This window comes from Crocuta crocuta, unplaced genomic scaffold (genome assembly GCF_008692635.1).
Source record: "Crocuta crocuta isolate KB4526 unplaced genomic scaffold, BGI_CrCroc_1.0 scaffold172, whole genome shotgun sequence".
Taxonomy (NCBI): Eukaryota; Metazoa; Chordata; class Mammalia; order Carnivora; family Hyaenidae; genus Crocuta; species Crocuta crocuta.
In genome coordinates, this window is record NW_027528872.1 from 8,644,717 (window position 1) to 8,658,619 (window position 13,903).

At 37.2% G+C, this 13,903-nt stretch overlaps 1 long non-coding RNA gene across 1 annotated transcript in view; it reads right to left on the minus strand.

The window, feature by feature from the left end:
• Positions 1 to 9,091: 9,091 nt before the first annotated feature.
• LOC144225333 (uncharacterized) overlaps positions 9,092 to 13,903 on the minus strand; it is a 22,327-nt gene continuing 17,515 nt past the window's right edge. Inside the window, exon 2 of the long non-coding RNA XR_013333274.1 lies at positions 9,092 to 9,504. This is a non-coding gene — a long non-coding RNA (uncharacterized LOC144225333). The remainder of the gene's footprint in view (positions 9,505 to 13,903) is intronic.

Below are 13,903 nucleotides of genomic sequence, written 5' to 3' on the forward strand. Positions count from 1 at the left end.
TCCTCAGGAAACTAACAATAGAACTCCCGTATGACCCAGCAATAGCACTGCTAGGAATTTACCCAAGGGCTACAGAAATGCTGATGCATAGGAGCACATGTACCCCAATGTTCATAGCAGCACTCTCAACAATAGCCAGAACATGGAAAGAGCCTAAGTGTCCATCAACGGATGAATGGATCAAGAAGATGTGGTTTATCTATACCATGCAATACTACATGGCAACGAGAAAGAATGAAATCTGGCCATGTGTAGCAACATAGATGGACCTTGAGGGTGTTATGCTTAGCGAAATAAGTCAGGCAGAGAAGGACAAATATCATATGTTTGCACGTATAGGAGGATTAGGAGGAACTTAACTGAGGACCATGGGGGAGAAGAGGGGGGAAATGGTGGGGGAAAGGGAGAGAGGCAAACCATGAGAGACTCTTGAATGCTGAGAACAAACTGAGGACTGATGGGTGTTGGGGGGGAAGGGGGGAGATGGGCATGGAGGAGGGCACTTGTGGGGATGAGCACTGGGTGTTATATGGAAACCAACTTGACAATAAACTACTTGTAAAAAAAAAAATAGCCCACAGCTTATGCTTCCATTCTATTAACAGAAGATATTAATTTTCATGAAATCCACCTCATCATATTTTTCTTTTGTAAATTGTAGCTTTTTTGTTGTATCCAAGAACTTGCTGCTTAAAAAAAAGATCATAAGGAAAAAAAGTTCCCCCCCAAATTATAAGAATTTTCTCCTGTATTTTATTCTGGAAGTTTTGTGGGTTTTTACATTTGGGTCTACACTCCATGGGGTTATTATTATTATTTTCTTTTATGTACAGTTGAGTTGTGGATCAAATGGTTTTTTGGTGCATGGTTTTGCACATATATGTCCAGTGACTGTTCTTTTATCTTTGTTAAAAATCAATTGTTTCTGTTTTTTACCTTCTGCTCCCTTTGTCTGCTTGTCTATCTTGATGTCAGTACCACACAATTTTGATTAATATAACTTTATAATAATTCTTGAAATGAGTCGGTATAAGTCCCTTAACTTTATTCACCTCTTTCAAGTTATTTTGGCTTGTTTAGGTCCTTTGAGTTTTCATATGAATTTTAGGATCAGCTTGTAAATTCCCACAAAATAACCTGCTGAGATGTTGATTGGGATTTTATTGAATCTGTGAATCATTTTGGGAGAATTAACATTTGTTTCCCTCTAGCAATAAGTGGGAAGGCCTACTTTGTTTTGCCCTTCCAACATAGTATGTTTTCCAAAATTTCAGTTTTTCCAACCTAAGAGATTAGAAAGTTTTTTTTAAGTTTTATTTATTTCTGAAAGAGAGAGAGAGAGACAGTGTGAGCAGGGGAGGGTCAGAGAGATAGGGAGATACAGAATCTGAATCAGGCTCCAGGCTCTGAGCTAGCTGTCAGCACAGAGCCCGACACGGGGTTCGAACCCACGAACCATGAGATCATGACCTTAGCCAAAGTCAGAAGCTTAACCAACTGAGACACCCAAGCACCCTAAAAGTTTTTTAAGTATAGTTATAATGAGCATTTCTCTACTAATAAGAAATATTAGGGATATTTTCATATATGTAATGGATGTTGGTATTACATCACACCTTCCTCACTTTTCTGCTGGATTTTGGTCTCATGTTTTAGGAGGACTACATATTATGCATATTAGCTTTTAGTCTGGGGTATAAGGTGCATATATTTTCTTTCTTTTTTTTTTTAATAGTTTATTGTCAAATTAGTTTCCACATAANTATATTTTCTTCTCATTTTGTGATTTGGCTTTTCCTTATGAAATGAAATTTAAAAATTAATGTTCTTAATCCTTTGTTTCATATATTTTAGTCATATTTAGAAATGCTTTCTCTCCTCTAAGGTTATAAAGAAGTTCACTTTTTTTTCAAAATGTTTGTATGATTTCATTTTTTTACATTTGGATGTCTGTCTTTTTACAAATTGTACCAGTATATGGTGTGAGGAATGGATCCAAATTTATCTTTCTCCATATGGCTATCCAGTTGTTCTATCGCCATTTATATAAAAAAAAAAGAAGTCCATCTTTTCCCTGTGAGCTGAGCTGCTGCCTTAACTGCATACTAAGTTTCATAGGCACTTGAGTTATTTCTGTGTTTTCTATTCTGTTCTATTTGTCTGCTAGTTTATTCATAAACCAATACCACACTGCTTTAATTATAGGAGCTTCATAATGTTTTCATATCTTGAAAGTAACTTCCCACATATTGTTATTCTTTTTTAGGGTTTTCTTGGCTATTCATTTTTAACCATAATGTTTATAATCTATGAAGCTCCAAAAACAAAACAAAAGAAAACTAGCCTTTGGGTGTGTTTAGTGATTGCATCCGAAACTTCTTATAAGTAAACTTGGGGAGAATTGACATCTCTGAGTCTTGAGACTTCCACCATGAAGTATGGTATGTCTTCCTATTTTCTTTTGGTTCTACATTAGTATCTTTTAGGAGTGTTTCATAATTTTCCTCATCTATGTTTTTCACATTTCTTATTAGTTTATGGTTGGGAAATTTATTGTATTTTATTTTTGCTACTGTTAATGAGGATTCTTTCATTATATTTCCTGATTATTATTTGCTTATATGAATTCTACTAATTCTATGCTAATTTTGTACTTCGTAATATAATTGTTATTTTTGTATAAGTTTTCCCACAGATTCTCTCAGGTTTTGCAAAATGTAATAAAATCTTCTATAAATAGGAATAATTTTACCTGTTTTCTTCTGGTTATTATTCCTTCTATCCCTTTCCCATTTATAATTGCATTTTCTAAGACCTTTAATACAATATTAAGTAGCAGTTGAGACTGTAGGCATCTCAGATTTACTTCTGCTTCCAATTAGGAAAGCCTCTAGAGTTTCCAAAGTAAGTTGCTGGCATTTTATATATTTATTTTACATATTTTATCATCTTAAAGAAGCATCTGTCATGGGGCATCTGCTTGCCTCAGTTGATAAACGATGTGACTCTTCATCTCAATGTCCTGAATTTAAGCCCGACATTGGATGTAAAGCTTATTAAAAAAAAAAAAAGAAGAAGAAGAAGACAATATCCATCATTCCTCGATTCAAATTAAGTATTTTAAAAGTAAGGATATTGAATTTTGTCAATCTCTTTTCATTTTTGGGATTTTATTTCCTCAAAATATCATCTTAGATCTCTAATCTCTCCACCTCTACAAACTCTTCTACTTCTAAGCCTATCCAAGCCTGCTGAAAATTTTTTATTTAAAAATTTCCTTTGTTCCTCCTTTTCTCTTCCCCCTTTCCTGTCCACAATTAGGAAGAGTACCAAGTGCTCCTTCTCCATAGTCACAGTCTCAATGCTAATTTTTGGTTATGCTATGTGTGCAATTTATTGCCCATATCTGTCTCTGTACTCCAGTGTCAGAGTGTAACACCCTGTACAGATGCATTTGTATTGCAAAACCTCACTTTTCCATATCTATGAGAGTTTCTTGTATGATTTTCAGATCCTTGAACCCTGGGTTCAGCTCCTATTTATGTGCCTTGATTACTATCCTGAAATTTAGGCATGAGATCACCAGAAGGAAGGAGTCATTCTGTCTGACTTGAATTTGAAGGCTGTATGTCCACTACAATTTTTCAATGGATAAGAAGTTTTAGTTATGCAAGATGAATGGCTTAGATTATCTGTTGCACAACACAGCACTACATTCTATTGTACACTTACAAACTTGTAACAGGGGTAGATCTCATGTAAGTGACCTTAACACACACACATACACACACTCCAACACCAACAACGAGACAGAAACAAGGAACATAATAAACTTCACGATATTCCATGTCATTTTAATGAGAAAGTATATAGCATTTTTAAAGAAAGTAAATTTTAGGAAAAAATTGCACCATCATTTAATTAACACCCTGTTTTAGAGGAAACTTTTTACAGCAACTGAGTATAATTGAGTTTCTATATTCTTTTTTGAATGCAGAAATTATGGAATTATGGAATAATTATTGAATAAAAGTATGAATCATTCATACAGTGAACTTCTGCTTTAGCCAAAATAATAGAGAACATGTACTCTGATTTTTGGCCCCCAAAAGTGAGGTATCTTTAGAAAAATATCACGATGGTTATTTGTCACTCTTCCCTGCTGTCTCTACACTGCACATTACTGCTTCCATAGAACCAATGGTAATGCAACATTTCCTTCTTTCTCTCCACGCACAGGCTAGGGACAGCTTCCCTTTTTACTTGATAACATGAAGCTTTTGGTATCTTTGAAGACTTTTAGATAATTTTACTGGAAAAAGCACTGTGATGAGTGCTTTGCCATGTTGAGCGTGTTTAAGACCCTAACCAATTGCCAGGTCCACAGATTGTGTTACTGAAACCTGCCATCATTACAGAGGGATTCCCACCTAAGAGTCAACCCCTATACATGTCTCTGGAAAGGGGGGCTCCTGCTTCACATTCTTGCGGGGTGCGACATTCTGGCAGAAGTAAAAATGTGCTCTATTTGTGAAAACTACATTTTCCTGCTTATTACAGAAACTCCTCCTAGGAGAAGAGCCGAGGGAAGCTTCTTTGGGTTTCCAGTCAGATTTCGATATATATGTATACATGCAAACGAAATCCCCTTTTATTTATTTATTTTTTAATATTTTTTTATTTATTTCTAGGAGAGAGAGAGAGACAGCGTGAGCAGGGGAGGGTCAGAGAGAGAGGGAGACACAGACTCTAAAATAGGCTCAAGGCTCTGCGCTGGCAGTCAGCACAGAGCCCGACGCAGGGCTCGAACCCACGAACTGCGAAATCATGACCCGAGCGAAAGTCGGACGCTTAACCGACTAAGCCACCCAGGCACCCCAAAAGAAATCCCCTTTTAAATATCATGAAAATGGCACTGTGGCCATGGACAGATAATGTTTCTTTTCTTTGGTTGGAGAGGAGAATCTGAGTATGGCCTTGATCTGAAATCATGATCTTTGGCTGAGGATTGATTTCAGAATAATGCAACCTTTCATATTCTTGCCATTACAGGCAAAGTTTATATGCTTACAGCACCCTTCTTCTTATACCACACAAGCCACTTCCCCTCAAGGATGTGGGAGAGCAGAGACTGTAAAACTGTACTCCTGACACTACGCTGGACAAGGGGAGGTAGCTGTGTGGCAGCCTCCAAGTCTCTTTTTGTCCTTCTTTCTAACATGGAGCTATGAAAACTGAGTATTTTGAGACTCCCCCTTCCCCTAATTTGGTTCTGGGGTAGGGGTGACTGAAGCAATGGAGGCAGAGATTATGATGTCTCTAGGTCTCTTCCCAGCTCTCATTCCTTACTCAAGATGTGGTTCCTTATCAACCTGGGAAACTGTGGAACCTCTCTGAGATGCTACTTCCTTGTCTTTGCTATGAGGGCTTGGTTCCCACTGCATGCCCTAGTTCACCTTGATTACTAATCTCCTTAAGCTGCTGGCTGTGTGAGGGCAATTTTCAAACATGGGAGTGCTTTTGTAAGTGTAGAAAGAGACAGGAAGAGATAGGCCTTCCTACAGTGCTCATCTGTCCTGTGTTAAAACTAGTCATTCTGCCAATAGAGCAATGGGAATTCTCATGTCTAAGTCATGGAACCTGTGTGGCTTAGAAAGAGGTTCTTCTCTCCATCTTCAGATATGACTTCTCCAAATAGCATGGCTATGGGAAATGTCTCAACAGCTACTACTTTTTTGTTTGTTTCACAAATGGATCCATCCTACAACCTTCTCCTTATTCTTAGAGTGTGGTCATTGTAATGGGGCTGAATTCACTCCTCAACATCCTCATGAGCTTACCTTCTTAAACCTCTCCCACTCTTTTGTCATTTCACTTAAAATGATAATGAACTTTATATCAGAGAATAACGTCATCAATAATTTGAAATGCAAGATTCCATTCTTCTCTTTTGCTTTTCTGTTCTTTAGTGACTGCTACTTTGTTGTTAGTTACTGTTTTATTATTTGTGGTGGCCTGGGGTCACTATGGGATGTGTCCCACTGGTCTATTCTCTGCTGGTGTATGGTTTGTATTAGTATAGATATTGGTGGTGTCATGCCTCACTTAGTGATAATGGTCAGTCTGTCTTTCTGTAACCACAACACCATCAAATTGCATGCGCTGCTCACCTCTTCTCACCAAAATCCTTTTTATCAGCACCTGTTTTTATTGATGTTTATTTATTTATTTATTTTGATAAAGAGAGATAGAGAGAGACAGACAGACAGACAAAGAGAACATGCAGGGGAGGGGCAGAGAGAGAGAGGGAGAGAGAAAATCCTAAGCAGGCTCTGTGCTGTCAATGGCAAAGCCTGATGTGGGGGTTCATACCACAAACTGTGAGATCATGACCTGAACCAAAATCAAGAGCCAGATGCTTAACTAAATGAACCACCCAGGTGTCCCAGCACCTGTTTTATAAGCTGGTAGATTTTGTAGTCATAAGCATTATGACTGATAATCTTCATCTGTTACATACTCATCATTTTCATCATCCTCCATTTTTTCTCTTCTGAAGCAGATATAAAAGCTGTTTCTTTTTCCTTGGATCAGTAAAATGCTTGTACCTCAGTCCACCTCCTGGGACCAGCAGCTACAGCAGTGATTCTCAAATTTAAATATGTATCTAAACCACTTGGATGGGTTCCTGAAATGCAAATTCCAGGCCCTACCTACAGAATTTCTGATTCGGTAGGTCTGGGGTAGGACTCTAGAATTTTCATTCCTAAGAAGTTCCAAGGCAATGCTGCTACTGCTGCTCTGAAAATCAACCACTAAGAATTACAGGGCTACACTAATATCTTTTACAACAAAACAGCCATGCTGAACTCTCTACTCAGATCCTAGTTTTCTGACATGAGAAATTTCCACTGAGTTGGAGACATACTGATATATGACATACTGATATATATCAAGTGCATTTTATTTTCAAATTTTTTCATACATTCTGAACTCTAAACAGTGTCCTTCTAACAAGTGAAGGTTTTTAATTTTCCCTCAAATGTTCCCCCCCCCCTTTTTTTTGTGTGCATACTTCTCCCATACTCTTCATTTGATATCCTTCCCCTCCATCCTGGAGTGGGTTTCCCACAAGACCCTGAGATGAATACTCATGTGGTAGTGATTTATTAGCAAGCATTCCCAGGTAAATCCAGTCAAGAATGCAGAAATGCAACAGAAGACTGTGATATCAAGCAAACTCTGATGATTGGGAACCTTGGTCAAGGCTGTGTGAAGTCCTTGAAGACATTGTGTGACATGACTCAGAATCATCCTGAGTAGGGTCAGGCATCTGGAATATTTATATTCTGAAACATATCAGTTATAGGTTCAGGCATACTCCAAGGATGTACCTTTCCTGGCAGTCTGGGCTCTCCTGTGCAAGGGAAGCTCTGTCATCCTGAGTGTAGCTCTCTGGCAAATGAAAGCAGGTGCTAGCTGTTGGGAGTTTGTGAAGGCATACTTGAAGCTGGCATGCATCAGAATGAGAACAGGATCTGAAAGGATGTGGGTGAAGCACTAACAAGTGTTTTGTACACCTCCCAACTGGCAGAGGTATTTCTATGTTATTGATGTGACATTAAGGAGGGAAAAGTTGCATCTGAATTGGCCATTTGTCATTTTTCTCCTGAGCTTTCTTCCTTTGGGAAATGTTTTCTGCTCTTGATAGATAATCATGAACAGAATCCATAAGAGAGCATATCTGTCTTTATCCTTATATTCTATGTGAGTGAAATTTTATTTTTGCTCATTGTGAATATTTTTTTCCCTCTTACAATGGGAAAGAAGAAGTATTTTTTCTGGTAGTGGCATCCTGACTTCTTCTGCCCATTTTTTTCCCAGATACTTAAAGCTGGAGTTACTGATTCCTTCCCACTTACCCTGGTATTATTTGAATTCTGACAAAAACTGTCAGTTCTCCAATAGCCCTCAACCTCATGGAAGATATTGGCAACTTCTTGCTCTTCCCAACTGAAGTCAAATGGAGAGGATATTGGCAACTTCTTGCTCTCCTGTCTAGTGTCCCTGAACATGCTTTGGAAGCAGATATTTCAACATTCCATTATTTCTGCCCATTTGGGCCTCATTTGTAGGGCTGCATACCTGCCTATGCTTTTTATTGTCATTTTGGTCCTGTATATTCATTCTCTTTGCTTATCTATTCTGCTTTCTCCCTAGGTGTCTAACTGATAGGGACCACATTAGCAGACTTTCTTGCTCTCTCTTATTACCAAGCAGTGTGGGAAAGAAGAGTGAGGACAAAGTATTTATCCCTCTGACCTCCTTTCTGTGGGAGTGCTGTGGGCTGCATCCATCTCCCAAGAGTCACAATGAGGTCGAGTGGCTCTTCTTAAACAGCTCGCTTTCCTTGTCACTAATCCAGACCTGGAAATGGTAATAATGCCCAATTTATAGTCCTGGGATGCTGCACAGCTCTTCTGGTTTTCCTATATCCTATGCATGCTTTGGAAATAGTTCCTGTTGTCTCTCCCTAACCAAACTTCATGGGTTTGTTCTTCCCTTGACATCTTGTGTGCCCAGAGGGTACTGGTGAGCTAAAGGATCAGTTTTTTAAAACCTCATCTGTTCATCTCTCATCTTTTCCACCAGCTCACAGGACAGGGTCACAAATGAAAGCCAAAGCAGTAACATATCTCTCTGTCCCTCTTTCTTCACACAAATAATGGCAGAGTCACAAGCCCTGTCCCTTCTCTGAATCCAGGAATGATACTGCACATAGGGAGTGCTGATGAATTGTTCCAGAGCAGTGTCCACCCTCTCTTTTCTTGAAGTTACATATGGTTTGGAAAAGCAGCCTCTTCAAATAGCTCCCATTTTGCTTATTTACCTAAAGTTTGCATAGAATAACCTGGGTTTGGGAAAACGGCTGGGCTGAAGGGGAAATAATCTTTGAGAAGTTGTAGTTTCACATTTTTTAGTTACTTTTTTGAGATGATTTGAAAAATAAATATTTCAACAGTGAAACAGTTCTGAGCTATATTTTTGGAACTTGGGAAGCGAGAATTTAACATATAACTATGCGCATATGTGAGATATGTAATTATATGTTTATTCACAAGAGAAAACCTGGTTTGAGCAGTTGATTTCTCCTCTCTGTAAATGGCTAGTTCTCTCTGGTCCAAAGCAAATGATTCCTCTAAAATGGGTATCTATCTTTCCGTGGCCTAGGAGAGTAAAGAATGGGAAGAATCCTTTTCCTTTTTCCATATTCCTGCTCTTCTCTTCCATAATGAAGTGGAGAGGACTCATTACAGTTGAAATGGGGAGACAGACCTGGGAATGACTGGCTAGTAGTCTCTTTAGGTCTCTCTTTTTTGGACTGGACTGTCTTCTGGACCAATACTTGTCTCCTCTTCCCTGGTAGGGAAAGGCCAATGTATGTTTCTTCTGTGCCTGGATTCATCAGACCTTTTTTTTTTCTTTTTAATGTTTTATTTATTTCTAGGAGAGAGAGAGACAGCGTGAGCAGGGGAGGGTGAGAGAGAGAGGGAGTCACAGACTGAAACAGGCTCCAGGCTCTGAGCTGGCAGTCAGCCCAGAGCCCAACACGGGGCTCAAACCCACGAACCGCGAGATCATGACCTAAGCGAAAGACGCTTAACCGACTAAGCCACCCAGGCGCCCCTCATCAGACCTTTCTGGGGAATGCAGTGAGGGAATGAGATAATTCCATTGTGACCATGGAGTTAAGCTATATCCTTCAGCTATATCCTTGATCTTTTTCAAGAGGTTCCTGGGTCTCATGTCTCAATCAGTTCTCTAGAAAGAGCACAGAGTAGGATAAGGGATTATCATCCTTAAATTTGCAACAATCTCCTTTCTATACACTCAGTGATTCAGCCCATACTATCACTTGCCTTTGCCCAAATATGTAGGCCTTTGCTGGGCTTCCAGGTTTTTGTTTTTCTGAGTTGGTCTGCCTGCAATGCCCTCCTCTTCCCTCTGCTGTTAGCCTACTTATTATTAATGACTTATTGCAATGTCTTTCTAGTATGTCATAAACCTAATAATACATCTTCATAGTAACAATATGATAGTAACATATAATGGGGCATGATTTTTGAATGAAAATTTAAAGTAAAATAAAGATATGGACATTAATCTGTTATAAAAGCAAAAACATCATGTATACTAAAACATATAATTACTTTGCATCAAAAACCAATTTTCTAATTTTATAAAATGGGCAACAAACTACTTCCTGAACTAATTACCTAAGGAAATTCAATAAAGAGCGTCCATGAAAAATAGATATCTATGAATAATTAAAAATGAACCTTATAATATTAACCACTTAACATATAAATGTATATATAAAATATTCATTTAACTAACAATAATGTCATTAGCTTTGGTAACCATAAAGAAGAATTTGGAGATGGACTGATGGCTTTTTTTATTTTATAAATTTGCTTAGAAAATTTGGAAGTAATACACATACTCATTAGACATCTCTGTAGTATGTGAGCCGTGTTTATATTTCTTCCATTTTCATTACAACAGCATAACCTAGCTTTTATATTCTTTTATGAAATAACCATTGTCATAAGATGAAATGGGGAAATAGTTGTAAGTTGACACAATGGAATAATACACAGAAAAAATCCCCCAAAGTATTACCAGACAACAACATATGTGAATCCATTCACTGACATAATGATGAACACAATAAACCAGAAAACAAAACACATCAAGTTAAGAAAAGGCAAACACAACCTAGAAAGACAGAAATCAGAATACGACAACTTCTTGGAGGGGGGTGCTGTTGACAGGAGAGCAGCCTGAGGGAACTTCCTGGAATGTCAGAAATGATCTATATGTTTATCTGAGTAGTGATTACATATTGTGTTGAACTAACATCTTCGCATTTTGTGTATGATATACATAATATAAAGTGAAGAAAAGCATGTGTGTTAGAAACAGACCCTTAATGGGGCGCCTGGGTGGCTCAGTCGGTTGAGAGTCCAACTTCGGCTCAGGTCATGATCTGATGGTTCGTGGGTTTGATCCCCAAGTCGGGCTCTGTGCTGACAGCTCAGAGCCTGGAGTCTGCTTCCGCTTCTGTGTGTCCCTCTCTCTCTGCCCCTACCCTGTTCATGATCTGTCTGTCTCTGTCTCTCAAAAATAAATAAATGTTAAAATTTTTTTTTTAGAAACAGACTCTTAATTATAGAGAACAAACTGATGGTGACCAGAGGGGAGAGGGGTGGGAGGATGGGTGAAATCGGTGATAGGGATTAAGAAGGACACTTGTGGTGATGTGCCCTTCTTGTGTTGTATGGAAGTGTTGAATCACTATATTGCACACCTGAAACTAATATTGCACTGTATATTAATTAACTGGAATTTAAATACAAACGTTAAGCAAATGGATTTTTAAAAAAGTAACTCTTGGCATAATGGCCTATGACCCTGTTAGATGACACCCCTGAATACAAAAAAAAAAAAAAAAAAAAGTAAATCTGGACAGTTAAAGAAAAGCAAAACAATTACCTGAAGATGTTGGAAGTAAACAGAAGCAGACCTGGTAGGGAATGTGCACTCACTTGCAGGAGGGAAGAAGGGAACAATACCAAATAAGCTCACACCTTTGTAGCTTTTTTCCAGCACTAAGTGCAGTCTACATTGTACCCATGTGGAAAAATTCTGTCTCTCTGGTACAATAAACCTGATGAGTGAGGCCCAAAAATCTGAAATACTGAATAAAGTTGGGGGAAATTATGGAAAATTATGGAAACAAGTGAACCAGAGAAGGAATACCCAAACTAAATTCACCTGATCCTAAAACATGCATATACAGAACAGACTCAAAGCAGCACAGATAAAGACAAAATATGTGAACTGGTATAAGAGATACTGCCCATGAAACAGTGTGCTGTTCAAGTCCAGACAAAAACTTTACCCAATAAAAGAAGGGAAATGAAATACATTGGGGAAAAATAACAGAATCCATAATCTGAACTTAATATTCACAATGTCCAGGATACAAACCAAAATTACTTGATATAGAACCAAGAAAACTGAAAACCTTCTCAAGAAAATATCAATTGTGGCAGACCATAAGATCAACTAGATATTAGAACAAACAGAATTTTAAAGCAGTTATTATGCCTATCCTCAATAAGGCAAAACAAAATATGTTTCCAATGAAAAACGATCTTAGACAGGGAGTGATAAATCTCAACATATAAATAGGAACACTAAAAAAGGAAGTTTTATAATGGAAAAATACAATTTCTGAAGTAACCAAATGGATATACTTAATAAGTAAATGGGCATGACAGAAGAAAGAGGAAGTAAAGTTGAAGATTGACCAATAGAAATCATCTAAAGTGAAATACAGGAGAAAAAAGTTTGAGTATGATAGAGTCTCAGAGGCCTGTCAGAATATACCAAATGGCCAAGCATATGTTTAATTGTAATATTGAAAGGAGAGAAAAGAACTAATGAGACACAAAAAGTATCTGCAGAAATAACCCTCTAAATTTCCCCAATCTAATGAAAGGCACACCTATTTAAATATAAGATGTTAAGTGAACACCAAACAGAACTAATATAAAGAAGCTCATATGAAGGCAAATCAGTAAAACTATTTAAGTCAAAGATAAAGAATCATAAAAATCAGCAAGAGAAAAACAAAATATTGCATATAGAGTACATTGGCTAATTTCTCATCAGAAACCACAGAAGCCCAAAGAGAGTATAGCAACAACTTTCAAGTGCTAAGAAAAACAACAACAAACACACTGTCAACTCAGAATTCTATATTTAGCAAAAACATTCAAGAATGAAAGCAAAATAAGGACATTTTTGGATAAGAGAAAAAATAGAAGAGCTGTAATGTAAGAAATTCTTTAGGCTGACAGAAAATTATATCGGATGAAAATTTGGACACTTGAGATAAAAGAAAAAAAGAATAAAAATAAGAACACCCAAAATGGCAAATATCTGAATAATATCTGGGTATATATCCCAAAGAATCAAATTAGGATCTTAAAGAAATAGTCACACATCTGTGTTCATTGCAGTGCTGTTCACAATAACTAAGATGTAGAAGCATAAAAATGTCCATCAGCAGTTGAATAGATAAAGAAAATGTGCTGTATCCATACAGTAGAATATTACTCACCCTTAAAAAGAAGGAAATCCTGTCACATGCTATTACATGGATGAAACTTGAGGATATTAAGCAAAGTGAAAGAAGGCAGTCACAAAAAGACAAATGTTGCATTATTACACTTATATGAAGTATCTAAAGTTGCCAAACTCTTAGAAATATAAAGTAGAATTCTGGGTGCCAGGGGGCTTGGGAAAATGAAAAGGGGATACGTTTTTCATTGAATATAGAGTTTCAGTTTTGCAAGATGAAAAAGTTCTAGAGATCTATTGCATAAAAGTGTGCACGTAGTTAACACTATTCTCCTGTACACTTGAGGGTTAAGATAGTAAATTTTATGTTATATGTTTTCTGACCACAATAAAAATTTGTCCTTATTTATGTGATTTTCTCTCAACTTGAGAAACCACATTACTGTTTAAACAAAACTATAACAGTTTATTGTGTGATTTATAACATTATGTAGATGTATTTTATATGTATATAAAATTGCAAAAACATACATTTGTATATAAATATACAGTTATATAGTATATATTTATAATATTATATAATTATTACAGATAATTCTATATTATATATGTATATTTTATATAAAATAAAGTATTTCATATATTTCAAACTCAGACGTCTCAATAACTACATTAAATATTAATTAGTTAAGGGGCTCCTGGGTGGCTTAGTCGGTTGAGCGTCTGACTTTCGCTTAGGTCATGATCTCGC